The following is a 13,673-nucleotide window of genomic DNA, read 5'->3' as shown; positions in this document are numbered from 1 at the left end:
GAGGATCTACAGCCTATGAAGCATGCCCCTGAGTTCCCAGGACAATGAAGAAGAGATACTCAATGAGGCCTAAAGGAGATGCTGTCAGGCTGCACCTGCACATAATTAAAAATTTAAATAGAAATTACCTTATAGATTAAAAAGCAAGTCTCTCTGACCACTAGCCTCTAGTCACCCATTTTTCTCCCCTCAAGGGCAATTTTTGTATTCTTTCCTGCTTATCTCTCAGAGCTATCCCCACTTATATGCAAACAAATACTTAGTATTTCCTTTTAAGCTGTTGGTAACACACTGTCTACTAGACTGTGCTTTTAAAAATTTATAAGTACACATTTTGATGATAATCATTTATTTATATGTTTAGAACTACCTCTTCTTTGGTATGACCACAGTATTTTAACTATGGCTTTACCATAATTTACTTAATCCCTCACTAATGATATTGTTATTTCCAGTATTTCTTTAAAAGTCAAGTTGATTGAGGTATAGTGCAGTGAAGTTCACCCTTTTTGTGTATAACTCTATGAACTTTGGTAGACATGTATAGTCGTACAAACATAACCAAGATGAGAACAGTTCCATCACTCCAAAAAGTCCCTGATGCACTTCTATAGATAGTCCTGTGCACATATCACCAGCTCCTGGCAGCCACTGATCTGCTTTCTGTCCCTATATTTTGCCTTTTACAAAATGTCATATAAATGGGATCATACAGGATGTTTGAGTATGACTATTTCACTGAACACAACATAATCGAGATTTATCCATGGTATGTGTATATTAGTTATTGGTTTCTTTTATTGTTGTGTTATATTCCATTGTATGGATATGCCACATTATATTTATCCATTCACCAGTCATAAAACATTGGGTTGTTTCCAGTTGGGTGTAATAAGGGGTAAATCTGCTATTATTGCATGCTAGCTTTTATGTGGGCATAAGTTTTATTCCTCTTGGGTAAACAACTAGGAGTGGGTTTACTGGGTTTTATGGTAAATTTATGTTTGACTTAATAAGCAGTAGCCAACCTGGTTCCCAAAGTGACTATACCACTTCGCTTTCAAGCAATACAGGGGGAGGGGCAAAAGTAGGTTTACAATTATCCATATGGAAGATAATACAATAATAAATAATAATACAGGAATAAACTTTGTGTTTCATGTAGTCACAACTGTGAGCCTACTTTTGCCCCACGTGGTATATACATACTTGCCAGCATTTGGTACTGTCAGTTGCTTTTATTTTAGTCATTTTGATAGGTGTGTATAGTTTTTGTCTACTATAAATAGTACTGCAATGAATATTTTTATGCACATTTCCTTTGTAATTAAGTGTTAGTAAATCTGTAAGATACATTCTTACAACTAAAATTGAGGGACCAAAGGATATGTAAGGTCGATCAGATAGTGCCAAACAGCTCTCTGTGAAGGTGGTGCCAACTAGGTAGGGCAGTGTTTTTCCACCCCCTCCCCCACCACTGTCCTTATCACAGTGTGTTATTCAATGTCTACACATTTTAAATGAAGTTTTACTTCAGATGACTGCTGTGTGAGTATCTACTTCACTTGGTTGTTGGCAAGAACTTAATGTAAAGCTTTTAGAGCAGTGCCTGCTGCACAGAGAGTGGCAGTGAATGCTAATTACTGCATGAGCATCAGTCACTACAAGTCAATCAATCACATTAGTTGTCTCTCTGAGCTCCTTATCAGGACATCGAGGAGTGCAATCCTTTGAAGAGCTCAGATGTTCTACTTATGCAGGCCAGGAATTCTGGCACTGTGTTGTTGTTATATAATTAATGAACTTTATTCTTTTGAGCAGTTGTACGTACACAGCAAAACAGAGCACAAGGTATAGAAAGGTCTCATGTACTTCCTGTTTTCACACACACACACACACACACACACACACACACACACACACACACAAAACCTCTCCTTCTGTCAACATCCTCCTCCAGAGCAGTATGTTTGTTATAACTGATGGACCTATACTGATGTATTATAATCACTGAGTTTAGAGCTTACATTTGGGCTCATTCTTAGTGCTGTACATTCTATGGGTTTTGACAACTGTATAATGACCTGTACCTGCTATTGTAATATCATATAAAATAGTTTCACTTCCTTCAAAGTCTTGCATGTTCTGTTTGCTCATCCCTCCTCCCCTCTAGACCCTGGCAAAAACTAATCTTTTTGTTGTTTCCATAATTTTGCCTTTTCAAAAATGTCACATAGCTGGAATCACACAGTATGTAGCCTTTTCAGATTGGTTTCTTTCACTTAGTAATATGCATTTAAGTTTCCTCCATATCTTTTAAAGGTTTGATAGCTCATTTCTTTTTAGCACCAAATTATATTCCATTGTCCGGTGACAGTTTATTTATCTACTTACCTATTAAAATATTTGGTTGCTTCCAAATTTTGGCAGTTATGAATAAAGCTGCTATGAACATACATGTGTAGGTTTTTGTGTAAATACAAATTTTCAATTCATTTGGGTAAATACTAAGGAAACTGATTGCTGAATTTTATGGTAAGAGTATGTTTAATTTTGCAAGAAACTACCAAACTGCCTTCCAAAGTGGCTGTATCATTTTTTCTTTTTTCTAGTTTTATTGAGATATCATGGACATACAGTGCTGTATAAGTTTAAGACACAAAGCAAATGATTTGACTTTCATATATTGTGAAATAATTAACACAGTAAGTTTATTTAACATCTATCATCTCATATAGACGCAAAAAAAAAAGACTTTATTTTTCATTATGATAGGAACTCTTAGGACTTACTCTCTTAACAACTTTCAAATATACCAGTTGTACTATTTTTTCTTTCCCGCTAGTTTTCTGTTACTGTTGCTCCACAACCTTTCAAGCATTTGGTGCTGTCAGCGTTTTGGATTTTGACCACTTTAATAAGTATGTAATTGTGAGATATATATAATATACATCAGCCCCTGCTTCTTGGTACGGAGGTCTGAGAACTCTTGTAAGTTTCTAAGTGATAAGAGCACAAGGAGCATCTTTTGTTCTAATAGGTGGCCTTTGACCCCGGTTCCTGACACAGGACTCCTAAATCCCTCGGAATTTCCTGGGTAATAGGAGTATCTTTTGTTCTAAGGAGGTGAGTCTCGGTGGGCTCCTGCTTGGGGGCTGGTCACCGGAAAGACAAAGCCATGATTAGAAGCTTGGGATTTTCAGCCCTGCCTCCCATCCTCCAAAGAGGGAGAGGGGCTGGAAATGCAGTTAGTGATTACTCATGCCTACCTATGCGATGAAGCCTCCATAAAAATCCTAAAAGTATGTGGTTCAAAGAGCTTCCAGGTTGGTGATCGCATGGAGGTGCAGCAAGAGTAGCCCCATGAGAGAGGGCATGGGAGCTCCACTCTCCCATCTGGATAATTATCTGTCCCCTCTATCATATCCTTTGATAATAAACTGGTAAACAGTACATAAATTGTTTTCCTGGATTCTGTGAGCCACTCCAGCAAATCAGTCGAACCTGAGGGCAGGAGCTAGAAACCTCCAATTCATAGGATTTGTCAGAAGCACAGGTGACTGTGATTGGCACCTAAAGTGCAGTCCTGCGAACCGAGCCCTTGCCCTGAGGGATCTGATGTTATCTCCTGGTAGACACTGTTAGAATTGAGTTAAATTGTAGGACACGCAGCTGGTGCAGCACCAAATTCCTTAGTTGGGGAAGCCGCGCCCCACATCCGGTCCAGGAAGTGGTGTGAGTGTGGAAGTACTGTGAGAGAAAACAGGACACGCAGGAGGAGCACTGCGTTTTTCCTGTACAGTAGTGGTATCGCACTGCTGTTTTAATTTGCATTTCTCTGATGACATGATGTGGAGCATCTTTTCATAGTCTCACTTGCCATCGGTGTGTCTTCTTGAGTGAGGCATCTGTTAAGGTCTTTGGCCCATTTTTTAATCAGGCTGTTTGTTTTCTTATTATTGAGTTTTAAGAGATCTTTGTCTACTTTAAATAACAGTCCTTTATCAGATGTGTTTTTAGCAAATACTTTTTCCCAGCCTATGACTTGTCTTTACAATATCTTGACTCTTATATTTTCAACTTGTTCCTTTTTCACTTAACAGTGAAACTTCTTGATTATTCACATCAGGCTTCATTCTGAGAGGGCTGCTTACTTGGCACACAGACCCTGGGCACCGGCTGGCACTCTTGGGCTCAGGTTACCCTCTTTAATAAAACTTACAGACATTCTTAGGGCTTTAAAGAAAAGAGAAAGATTAGTTGAGATGATTGACCCCATATTATGGAATGAACTGTGTACAAATATAGGTTAGATATAACTCTATACTAGAGTTATAATAATTTATAGGTATCATTAAATGACTCTTAAAATTTTTCTGTTTTCTACACAGTACTTATCCTCAGCTTAAACATTATGTTTCTGATCATTTATTTTCCTACCTCTTCCAATAACATAGTGCTAAGCTTACAGGGACATGTTTTGTTCACCTTTGTGATCCTAAACTAGCATCTGGCTGTGTGTTCATAGTTGATGAATAAATTTATGAATAAGTGGCTCTGGGATCTTGTAGCCTTCAGATATTGGTGAGACCTTCAGGCAGCGGGGCCAAGGGAAGTATGTCCTCCTTGGTTCTGGCCCACTCCCTTGCCTGCTTGTCTTCAGACCTGTCTGTACTAAGTGATGACCGCATCGCTTTCCACTGTCAGAACCGAAGCTCTCATTGCAAGGAATTCTTTGTTTCCCAGTCTGAAATTGCTCAGAGTGCAAATTTAAAGTACGGAGTATCCAAGGACTGCATTTTTATGGCTCTTGTTATAATATATGCGTGACTCTAATTCTGCGAAATCCTTGCTGTGGCTGCCAGGAAACGCCTGCCCCTGAATGATGGTCATCAATTGCTTTCTGCAAGGGCTGTGGCAGCTGGAAGAGTTTCAGCTTTCAATCTCAGCTGCCTGGAAGATTCCCATCCTACTCCCTCCACTTGAGAAACTTCCTTTGCATTGTCACCCCAGCTATCTTAGCTGGCATACACATGGTGTACTAGGCATAGCAGAAAGTACTCATTACATGCTAATAGATTAAGTCGCATTATTACTGAGGGTCAATAATTAGAAAATATGTATCTAAAAATTACATTACACCAAAGAAGATGTACAAATGGCCAATAAGCACATGAAATTCTTTTTTTTTCTTTATTTTTATTGGTGACACTATTACAGATGTCTCCATTTCCCTTTCTTTGCCCACCTCCACCCAGTCCCGCATCCCCCTTCCCTCTGGCCATTAACACACTGCTGTCTGTGTCTATGGGTTATGCATATATGTCCTTTGGCCAATCCCTTCACCTTCTTTCTTACAGTCCCCCCTTCCCCCTGCCTTCTAGCAGCTGTCATTCTGTCCCATGTGTCCATGCCTCTGCTTCTCTTTGTTCACCAGTCTATTTTGTTCATTAGATTCCACATATAAGTAAGATCATATGGTATTTGCCTTTCTCTAACTGGCTTATTTCATTTAGCATAATCTCCAGGTCCATCCATGCTGTCAAAAAAGGTAAGAGTTCAAAAAGAAAGGAAACTCTGACACATGCTACAACTTGGGTGAAACTTGAATACATTACACTAAGGGAAATATGCCAATCACAAAATATTAACATATTGTTTCGCTTCTATGCAGTATCTAGAATAGTCAAACTCATAAAATGGTGCTTGCCAGCAGCTTGGGAGAAGGGGAAAATGTGGAATTATTGTTCAGTGAGCACTGAGTTTTAGTTCTGTGAGATGAAATTCTGGAGATTGGTTGCACAATATCAGTGTACTTAACACTAGTAAACTATACACTTAAAAATGGTTAAGAAGGTAAATTTTATGCGTTTTTTTACCACAATAAAAAATGATTAAAGCTTTAAAGAAGACCAGCTTTTCCAAGATTTCTTATTAGTATATGGGAGGGTGTATGAATGTCTCTGATAATTATTTTAGAATGCAAAGTGAAGACAATGGTTGATTCTTCATTTTAAACTAGTCCTTGAAAGTTACGGGGCTCTCAATAAATGAAGCCGGTTAAGAATTTTTCATACAATGCCAGATTTGCTAGATTTTACCTGTGAGCATCTGTAGGATTTGAAGGCAACAGTTGTATGCTCCTTCCAGAACTAACAGATAATTTAAAAAACATATTGAACATGGGCTGCTTTTATCAGGTTAATGAGCTAAGGCAGAATTCATACTGGTAGATGGTTTTTTAAAGTACAGCAATTCTGAATGCAATACTTTTTATCTTCTCTCCATGCCCAAATACCCTAATGACTAGTTTCCATCAAAATCGGGACCAGCTTTATATATTTTTTAGTTTTAATGCTGCTATCTAAAAGTGCACCGAGATATTTGCTTTATTCCCCACTGTTGCAGCGGGGACAGGAAGTTATGTCTTTCTTTAAATTGTTCTTAAAATGAGGAAGGATTAAAAATATTTCATATAACCTGGGGGAACACTTAAGCCTCATTGTTAATACTGTATGAATGGACGCTCAGTGAACAAAGGTGCAGGTGTGAAGGGTAACAGCTTAAGAAGAGACACAGGCATGTTATAAGAATAACGTAATTATTATGTGTCAGAAATAAGAAGGTCAGAAAGGTAAATGTGATGGAAAAAAGAGCCCAGTGATAGTATCTGTAATAAAGAAGCTTCAAGATCAAAGAATGTAAATAAGGTCTTAAAAGCCTTCAAGGTACATTCTTTAGGCAGGAGCTATAGAAGACACACTCTGTTCTCAATTATTCTGTATTTAATTCCATGTATTTAATACAAGTACTAAATATTTATTATGAAGATACCTGTCTAGAGGTAAGGAGACTGTCAGTGAAAATCATGCGGCAAATTTCCAAAGTTATCCTTTTGTGTCTTTGGAAGATTTTAATTTGCTTTGTTCTTTCTTTCTGTAAATCATATTTCGCATAGTTATGACCTTGTCATTTTATTACTTCATTTTATTGCTAGTTAATAATGAGTAATTAAGACTATCTTTTCAATTGATCGGTTTTAAAGAGTGCCTCAGTAATGACTGGACTACTCATTGTTGAATTAGCTCAGAAATCATTTCAGGTTGTGATTAGCTGCCAGGAGTCAGACAAACAGGGGTTAATTTTTCTCATTACAAGAATTCCAGAGGCTTGTAGCTGCTAACAGCAGTTGAATAGCTTTTATTGTCAGGACCATTGTCTGGGTCCATGGACCTCAGATTCTGGGCTTCCAACCTCTTTATAGTCTTAAAAATTATTGAGGACCCCCCAAAGAGGTTTGGTTTATATGGGTTATATCTATTGATATCTACCATGTTGGAGAACTTATACATTAAAAAAAATTAATTGATTTGAAAATAAGAAGCTCATTACATATTAACATATTTTTGTGAAAAATAACTATACTTCCCAAACAAAAAAGAAATCAGTGAGAAGATTGGCATGGTTTTGCAAATCTCTTTTATCTCTGGCTTCCTGAAGGACTAGATTCCCATATCCTTTTCTGCAATCTGTTGGGCCATGGTCATTTGTTTGAAATATATGAAGGGAATCCGGCCTCACATGGATAAGAGCTGGAGAATGGGTGACCAACAGAACCCCCGAAAGGGCATGAGGGAACCGCAAGGGTCTTTGGACGCCTCTCTGAGGACCACCAGACGGGATGATTCTTTTCTTTTTGTTTGTTGCCTCGTGGCGAAAAGATAATTGTTACGTCTCAGGTTTTTGTTTCCAAGGCAGAAAGAAGAGGGTAAAGTATAGGGTTTTCCCATAAGGCTTTTCTTTTCAACAGATTTCCCCTTCATCTCAAGAATCACAACTGGGTAATAAACCATTATCAGACCAATCCTTAGCCAAAGCGAGTAAGAAGATCATGACTGATTCAGTACTGGGGCCAGCCTGGGTGCAGGGTAGGATTTCCTATCCCTGAAATTAAGAGGTCTCTGTTTAGGGTTACTGGATTTAGCGAGTAAAAGTATAGAACAGCCCATCAAATTTGAATTTCAGAAGTCAGAGGGGCAATTTGCTTTGGGAGAGTTGTCTCTGGGGCAGGGCTGCTGCTGGGGGCGCAGCGGGGGATGCAGAGGGCAGAAACCGGCTGGAGGAAGGCAGCTGGCAGGAGTCTCTGAGCTTCCACCCGGCGGGAGGGGGCGGGGGGCGGAGCGGGCCGCTGACCTGCAGGAAGGCCGCCGCCTGGGTTGACCGCACAGAAAGTTGGAGGAGCCCTGCGGCTCCCGCCCTGAGGTTTGCTGCGCGTTCCCAGGTGCTGAAGGCTGCGCCAGAGCCGAGAGGGCTAAAGTAACGGATGTTGTCTCCACCCCCAGCTCTCATTTCGAAACACTCCCCCTTCCTTTTTTATTTGCAATTTCTACCGATGAGTTTACTTTCATAGATCAGATTTGTCCCCGCCTTTTCATCGACATTCTCAGTGCTAATTGATGGCTCCAAGAGATTGTAAGCAAGCAAGAAAATCAAATGAACGGTGGCGCTTGGGGTTTTTGTTTTAAGCAAACCCTTTCCTTAGGTAACAACTAAGTGGCAAAATAAGTTCTTTTAATATTATTTACTGACCAGCTTGCATAAATCATGAGGCAGGAAGCTATTGTAAAAAAAAAGCCCTGATAGTAAAGGGAGACGAAAATTAGGTCAGTAGAATTTGCATTTTTCTGTGGAAATACGATACCATCTATGACAAGGTATTGATTTTTTTTTTTTTTTTAACTAGCAGGTCTGAGAACCCAAATATCATTGATTTATTCACTCAACATTTATCATATGCCTTTTCTATGCCAGACCCGGTACCAGGGATTATAAGGGTGAATTAGATATGTTCTCAGACGGTTAGTAGAGCGAGGGAGATATGTAAGGAAATAACTAACAGCAACAAAGAGACGTAATTCTAATAAAATACTTCAATAGATAAATGAAGCAGAGCTAATATTTATTTGCAGGCACTGTGTGAAGTGCTCTAAATCAAAGGTCAAATTTAATAATCTAAGTCAGTATCAATAATCAGATTTAACCATCATGATAGGTACATGAAGCAGGTGTTATTATTACCTTCATTTTGCACTTGAGAACACTGAGCTCAGAGAGGGTTCAAATTTGCCCAAGTTAGTGAGTATTGAAGCTGGGTGGGATTGAACTGGTGACCTCCGGCAGGTGAGAAAATGTTTCAGTGTATAAGAGACCCTGAAAACCAGGTGTTTCCTGCTAGGAAAGATGGAGGGGATGGGGCAAGGGGATGGCGGCCCCAGGGAGAGAGAAGAATGTGCAAAGGGGTCAGACATGCACCCAGCCTGTAGGGAAGCAGAAAGCAGCTCTGAGGGAGCGCAGTGGCCTTGAATGCCTTATTGAGGGATGGCAGGTTGGTTCAATCAAAGGGACTTAGGCAAGGAAGTGACAGGATCAGCTTTGCACTTCAGAAAAATTACTCTGGCAGCAGTGTAGGTTAGAGAAAGGGAGGCAAGAAACTATTTGTCTCCCTGGCTCTGGGGACCAGGAAAGTAATGCCGCTCCTGAGAATATAGCCTAGAGAAACTCAAACATCTGCTCAAAGAGAGTAATGTTGCACTTTTTGCATTAGCAAAAAAATCCTAAGCATCCTTCAATAGGAACTAAATAAATAATTTGTGGTATAGTCACCCAATGGAATACCACATGGCAGTTAAAACGAATGAATTAGGGCGACGTGTAGCAACAGGAAGAAAAATAAAACTGAGTGAAGAAAGCAGTTGCAGAGAGTGCATACAGTATGATGTCATTTCAGTGAGGTTTCAAAACCTCCAAAGCGATGCTTGAAGTTTTTTTATCGATTCATAAATATTTTGAGAAAGCATGAAACATACATGAGCTTAATAGCAAATTCATTAGAGTGTGTTGGGGGTGTGCAACAGGCTAGTCAAGGTGGGCTAAAGTAGCTAGAAACCTATATAACTTCTTTAAAAAAATAAAATGGCAAATATGACAAGGTTAAGATTTTGATAAAACTGGTACTCAGAACACAGCTGTTTGTTATAGTATTCTATTTTTTCAGCTATATATTTGACATATCACAATTTAAAGAGAAGTTAGGCTTGGATCCAAAAGTATACTCTTCAGCAAAAAGAAAGAAAAGAAAGAGAAAGCAGAGCTCTGGCAGCAGTGTAGTCGAGAGATAGGGAGCCGAGAGACCACTGCCCTGTCCAGGCCAGAAGTGGTGGGGACTCGAACTGATCCAAGTTCAAGGCAGCGGGAACAGGAGGCCGTAAGAGATAGAAAGTAGGTGACCGTTGGGTGGTGGGAAGTGGAAGAGAGAGTGGAGTCTAAGTGGCTCCCAGCATCTGGCTCGCATTACTGAGTGGGTGGTGAGTGAGACCAATCGCCAAGAAAAGGAATGTAGGATTAGCAACAGGTTTGGCTGGGGTGTGGTATGTGGAGATCAGGTTTCAGACATGTTCTATCAGAGGCTTTTCCAGGAAGAAACGTCCACTATACCATTTGATATTTAGGCTAGGAGTTCAAGGTCTAGAGTAGAAATATAAATTTGGTTATCACCAGCATTTGGGACAAACCCAGTAATAACAATGGGGTTATAAGTCCTGCTGAAAGAGTAAATACAGATATACAATATGGATAACAATGAAATTTTAATAGATGATGAGCTCAGGTGTGAGAAATATAATATATAAATAAAATATAAATCCTGATTTTTACTCATTGTATTTCAAATCTTTAAAACAAATAGAAACCTGCCTCTGACAAATGACATGTCTAAGATCTGGAATATGTGCTGTCTTAGCCTCTCATCACCATGAGAAGGAACTTAACAACGACCCCTGGGAAGTCTATGATCTTTCTACAGGGTGTATTAGAACCAGAAACAAGGAACCAGAAACAGTGGAAACCAGCCTGATGTTGGTAACCCAGCTCATGCTCAGATACTTAGGGAGCCTAAAAAGCAATGCATGTTCCAGACCCACACTGAACACGAGCCCCGGGGCTGGGACCTGGGAATTTTGAAAAGCTCCACACATCAGGCTCGTCATCAGCTGGTCTTAGGAGCCACATAACAGCTTCTGGACAGCAGCTGTCATCTGATGTCATGGAGTCTGTCTGCTTCCATTTGCCTACCGATCATCCGCTGGGAACTTGGACAAGTTACTTAACCCCTTTGTGTCTCAGTTTCCTCATCCATAAAACGGGGACAAAAAGAGTAGCTACCCTTGGGGTAGCTATAGTACTAAATGAGTTCATTTATTTCAAGTATTTATAATAGTGTATGGCATGATACTGTGAACATGCAATAAAGGATAGTTACTATAATTATTACTTTTATTAACATGTCAGTGGGTACTGCAATACCATTTGTTACTATTCTTGCCATACAACATCTTTTAATGATTTTTTTTAAAAGAATGATATTCTACGCTTAAGTCCTTTGTATCAAGATCTTCACTTCTTCTGTCTTCTAAGGCCTCCTGAAGTAGTTGCCTGGTCTCTTATTTCTTTGGCATAGGAAATTTATCCTGAAGCTATTAGAAGCATGAAGGCATATTTTATGCATGAACAAGTCTATGAGATTTTTGGCATTGGCTAGAAGATGGGTTCATATTCAAATGGCTCTTATTACTATCCAGGTGCCTCAGGAGACCCTAATGATATTCGGAGTTTCTGGCAGTTTCAGAGGAAGTATTTCCATGCTTAACAAACTTGTTTCTAAGCAAATTTTGTTGGTTAAACTTCAGGTCCACGCATGCCCTGAAGACCTAAGTTATATGGACTTTCTGAGGTAGATGTATCATACTACACCCACATTTTAAAAGAGAACACTTCCCAAATTATTACAGGGCATACAGATTCTTAATTCAAGCAAATTCATAAGAATGAAAAAGAACACATGTGTACTAAAGAGACACTCTTTACCAATCTCACTAATCATCTCATGCTAACCATGAACTGTAGGTATATTTTTTGCATCTTGTGTTGACTTATTTTGTTAGTTAGAATTCTGTACATTAGAAGTTACTCGGTAGTTTTAATTTCGTGAGAAGCTAAAAATTCTGAGTTTTTCCCATTAAATGGTTAATTATTTCTAAATCATTACTAAAGCACATTTAGAGAGCTAAGTAAAAATGTAGCCAGCTGAGAGAGGGCAAGAAATTATGTAACATTAAAAATTCAGCACCTGGGGACTTCTGGTCAAGATGGTAGTTTAAGTAAAGGCTGTACTCACATCCTCCCACAACCACATCAAAATTTCAACTTAACTACAGAGCAACCCTCATTCAGAATGGCCTGACATCGAGCTGAATACAAGTTCCACAACTGGGGATTTACAGAAGAGGCCACAGTGAAACTGCGAGGCGGGTGAAGACACAGAAGGGCAGATCCCACGCCCACATGTGGCGGATGAACATCGATAGGGAGCTCACATCGTCACCGCCTTGTCAGGTCTGCGTGAATCACAGCAAGAACCTGGAAACAGAGCAGGAGACTCAGAAGCTGATCCTCCCGCTCCTCTCCCTGCAGCTGCTGACTGCACTGGGCCTTTCATTCCAGAGCTCAAGGATGGTCCAGTTCCATTTCAACTTTGGGTCCCTCGAAGTCCTCTACCTACCACGGGCTACGTGCAAGTCTGTCACATGGTCCCTGTGAGGTGGGTCTACATATGCTCCTGCACTCCTCCAGCATGATCTTCGTGGGCCTCATCCCCTATGGTCAGAACATTTTCATCAACAGTATCTGGCAGACAGGTTATTACCAACTACAAGCAGGCTCAGCAGCAGAAGCTGGAGCAGCAGCATGGGATGGGGACAAAGCAAGCACCTCCCCCATCCGCTGGGCCCCATTCTGGAGGACCAGGCAAGGCCCTCTCAGAATCTTTTCTAGCTTCGCCCAGCACAGCATGAGCCACAGGGCACGGTGGGGGCCTCTGTGGCTGCAGGGCAGCCAGAGCCCCAGGGTGCTGCCCAGACTCCCCAAGGCACAGTTCAAGGCCTTCCTAAAGCAACTCCCAGTCCTCCCCCTACTGGACGTGTCCTTCAGCCCCAGAACTCTGGGGCCAACACCCAAATTGAGAGACTCCTCCTCAACCTACCGCTGCCCCAGACCAGGGTACCTCCACCGCAGGCTTATCTCTACAACCTCCAGCCACCAGGGGCCCCTTCATCGCTGTCCCCAGTACGCCAGGGCTGGGGGGCAGCCCCATCTGGGGCCCCTTCTCCTGCACCCATCACCTGCTTAGTCCTGGGCTGCAGAGCTTCCCCTGAGGGCTCCACAGCCAGGTCAGATGCTGCTGATTGGGGTCCCCAGGCCCCCAGCAGCCCAGTGTCATGGAGGATGATATCCTCCTGTATCTCATCTGAACCCCTGACACCCAATAAAGTTCCTTTTCACACACACACACACACACACACACACACACACACACACACTTGCACATGTGAAAAAATGCTCAACATTATTGTCATTAGGAAAGTACAAATTAAAACCACAGGAAATACCACTCAACATCTACTAGAATGGCTAAAATCATAAAAACTGACAATACCAAGAGTGATGAGAATGTGGAGGAATTGGAACTCTCAAATATTGCTGGTAGGAATGCAAAATGGTACAACCACTTTGCAAACAGTTTGGCAGTTTCTCATAACGTTGAACATATACTACTATTT

The 13,673-nt window shown here is 40.7% G+C and overlaps 1 pseudogene; it reads left to right on the top strand.

The window, feature by feature from the left end:
• The first annotated feature begins 12,399 nt into the window (after positions 1 to 12,399).
• On the top strand, positions 12,400 to 13,342 carry LOC129065681 (mediator of RNA polymerase II transcription subunit 25-like; annotated as a pseudogene).
• Positions 13,343 to 13,673: the final 331 nt, after the last annotated feature.

Source organism: Pteronotus mesoamericanus, unplaced genomic scaffold (assembly GCF_021234165.1).
Source record: "Pteronotus mesoamericanus isolate MK-2021 breed Mesoamerican mustached bat unplaced genomic scaffold, CSHL_Meso_final contig_182, whole genome shotgun sequence".
Lineage (NCBI taxonomy): Eukaryota > Metazoa > Chordata > Mammalia > Chiroptera > Mormoopidae > Pteronotus > Pteronotus mesoamericanus.
The sequence above is the reverse complement of the archived record's forward strand: the minus strand, read 5'-3'. Positions and strand labels throughout refer to the sequence as shown.